The sequence below is a fragment of the Poromitra crassiceps genome (assembly GCF_964638095.1).
Source record: "Poromitra crassiceps genome assembly, contig: HAP1_SCAFFOLD_136, whole genome shotgun sequence".
NCBI lineage: Eukaryota > Metazoa > Chordata > Actinopteri > Beryciformes > Melamphaidae > Poromitra > Poromitra crassiceps.
In genome coordinates, this window is record NW_028152226.1 from 459,413 (window position 1) to 462,800 (window position 3,388).

Sequence of the window (3,388 nt, forward strand, 5' to 3'; positions counted from 1 at the left end):
GTTAAAAACAGCCTAACTATACGCATTTCTATATAACGCAAAGAATCCAGCCAGGAAAAGTTTATATATCATCATATAAAACGGAGCAAGTGGGCTTTGTCTGTTTGTTTCAATTTTTGTCCCACTGATGATGATGTCCCATTTCCCTTTTTTAATTGTACTGTAATTGCACATTTTCCCTTCGATTGTTTTTGTCAGTTTGGGACTGAGCCAGTGTTGGTGTAGGCCTATCAATTGACTAGTCATGAAATCCATCAAATTATTTTTGTGTCCGCTAGATGTAGGCTATTTTTTATATATTTGTATATTCTTCCTCACTCTTGAGTTCACTGTCCTTTTGTCCCTATCTTACATGTAATATATATATGCTTTGTATAGGCTATACTTTTTCTATTCATCTGTGTGATATTTGTAGCTATATAGTGTTATTTGTATTGTCAAAATAAATTGACAAATAACCTTGGATACAATATACTCCTATGAGTATGCATGGTTCTAGCTGTGAACTGTGCTGGACTTGTATGATTAATGATTTCTATGAAACCAAGACACTTCTAGCAGTAGCTAAGAAAAATACAGTAGGCCCTATACAAAAATAAAACTATAGCCTACAGAAACTAAAAGAAAGAATGAAAGAAATTACGGTAACTGAGAAACACTTTCTCCGTTGTGATTTGTGCATGCGCAAGTGGTGGCAACTATTGAACATGCATAGTCCACTCCAGAGCCGTACTCGAGTCCACGGCGTTTCTTGTTTATTGCTTTTACGACAACAACTTGCTTTACGTTCCTCCCTTCTCAGAAGACTTCGCTAGACACTTAAGTCCCCTAATGAAATCCCACAATTGCCGTGGCCTGAGTCTGTTATGTTATATGAAGCTGGCTATCTGAGCAACATAATTATGCTAACAATAGAAGCTACACACCATCAAACCTGTTACAGCACGTTACTGGGTTGTCAGAGGAGAGGAGACTTACAACAGGGAGCGCGTGAGGTAAATGCTGGTTTGAAGTTGTGAACAGTGGAGATTAGTCTCATAACTGTGGGCTTTCGTGACAATTCATTCATGACATGAAACTTGTCTCGGTATGCAGCTGCCTGTCACTGGCTTGTCAAACCTACTGCTGTACAGTAGCTGTTTGTCTATTCACTGTCAATGGAGGCAATAGAACTGCAGCTCGGGGCTACTCAATGGAGGAAGCCTCTGCTAGCTGTTAGCTTGTCTATTCACTGTCAATGGAGGAGGCCTCTGCTAGCTGTTAGCTTGTCTATTCACTGTCAATGGAGGAGGCCTCTGCTAGCTGTTAGCTTGTCTATTCACTGTCAATGGAGGAGGCCTCTGCTAGCTGTTAGCTTGTCTATTCACTGTCAATGGAGGAGGCCTCTGCTAGCTGTTAGCTTGTCTATTCACTGTCAATGGAGGAGGCCTCTGCTAGCTGTTAGCTTGTCTATTCACTGTCAATGGAGGCAATAGAACTGCAGCTCGGGGCTACTCAATGGAGGAGGCCTCTGCTAGCTGTTAGCTTGTCTATTCACTGTCAATGGACGACTGTGCTAGCTGTTAGCTTGACTAGTCGGCTTGAACACTTTATGCACGTTAGCTTTTTATCTTTTTTTGTTTTAATTAATGCGAGCGTAATCACAGCTCTCTGAGGTGTTTTGCGTTTGGTCCTGTGCAGTGTTGGGGGTAACTCATTACAAAAGTAATATATTACATCATGTAATATATTACTTTTAGCAGTAACTCAGTAATATAACTTATATTATATTACTATATATTACTTCTATGATTTCAGTAATATTATACCAGTTACTTTGCCAAGTAACTCAAGTTACAAAATGATTTTTTTTAAATCAAAGCACATGTTTAAATAAAGATACAATCATTTCCTAATCAAACTTTCTGTTTTTATGCAAATAACCACTACAGATGACAATTACCAAGGAAAAGAATAACATTTAGAATTTTGGATTGTTTACACTGACTTCAAGGCGGTTGACATTATTTTTTGGGGTGGTTCCGGGGTGGCGATGTCATTCTGCTGCTGCTGTTGTTTTGGTGAAAGTAATGCAAAAGTAGTGTAATAAGTAATGAGTTAGTCTACACAGACAGTAATATTGTAAAGTAACGAGCTCTACACATACAGTAATATTGTAAAGTAACTTACCTTCAAATCAAAATAATTAGTAATATGTAGTGTATTACATACATAAAGTAACTTGACCAACACTGGTCCTGTGGCATTCTGTTTCTGTGCTACTCTTGAGGCTAATACACCAGCAGCGTCAGCAGCACATTAGCTGCAGCGGCCTGCAGTGCAGCTTGCAGGGATGGGGCTTCGCTCTGACTGATAGCAGAGAAGTCCAATGAAAAGTCTAACCTTGGTCTTGGCAGTGCACGTACTGTATGTAGCCAAACAGACAAATCTTTCAAAAAATAATAAAAGATTCATAAGAATTGATAGGGTGATATAAAAACAGGTTCAATGCTCATTACAGTGAACTTTAATTCAGCTAATTTTAACACAAGAGTGACATGTATTTGAATTGAAATATTAATCAGAGGAAACAAGGTAATGAATGCTGCTGCCATCTGCCATCTCATGCTTGTTGATTTAATGATTGTTTGACCCTTATTATAGCCTATATTATATTGCATTACTTTTACCAAAACAACAGCAGCAGCAGAATTACATCGCCGCCCCAGAACCATCCAGAAAAATAATTTTAACCGCCTTTAAATCAGTGTAAACAATCCAAAATTCTAAGAATGCAGAAAGTCAGTCAGTCAGTCAGTCAGTCTGTCTGTCTGTGTGTGTGTCTGTCAGTCTGTCTGTAATACTATAACATTTCACAAAGTGGTGAAAAATGTCAATCACTTTTTCCCCCAAAGCCCAAGATGTCACCTTCAAATGCCATCTTTCAGCCTGACCCAACAGTCCACAACCCAAATTAAAGAGAATCAGTTTAATGTCATCGAAGACTAAATAAACCAGAAAATATACAAATTTAAAAAGCTGGAACGAGATCATTTTTTTCTTAAAAAATTAGTCTACAAAATGATTAATCAATAATAAAAAATATAGTTGGCAATTACTTTTGTCTATCAACGGATTGATGAATTGACTAAGCTGCAGCTCTAGTGTTCATCAACAGTGTGTGTGTATTAATCTGTATCGTAGCTTATTTTCTCATCTAGGTTCTGTTGTAATATTATGCTTTGGCAACACTCAATATCTTATTCATGCCAGTAAAGCTTTTCTGTGTGTGTGTGTGTGTGTGTGTGTGTGTGTGTGTGTGTGTGTGTGTGTGTGTGTGTGTGTGTGTGTGTGTCAGAGCACTACATGTCTCACTCAGCAGCAGCAGCAGGTGGTGGCTTGTATCTGG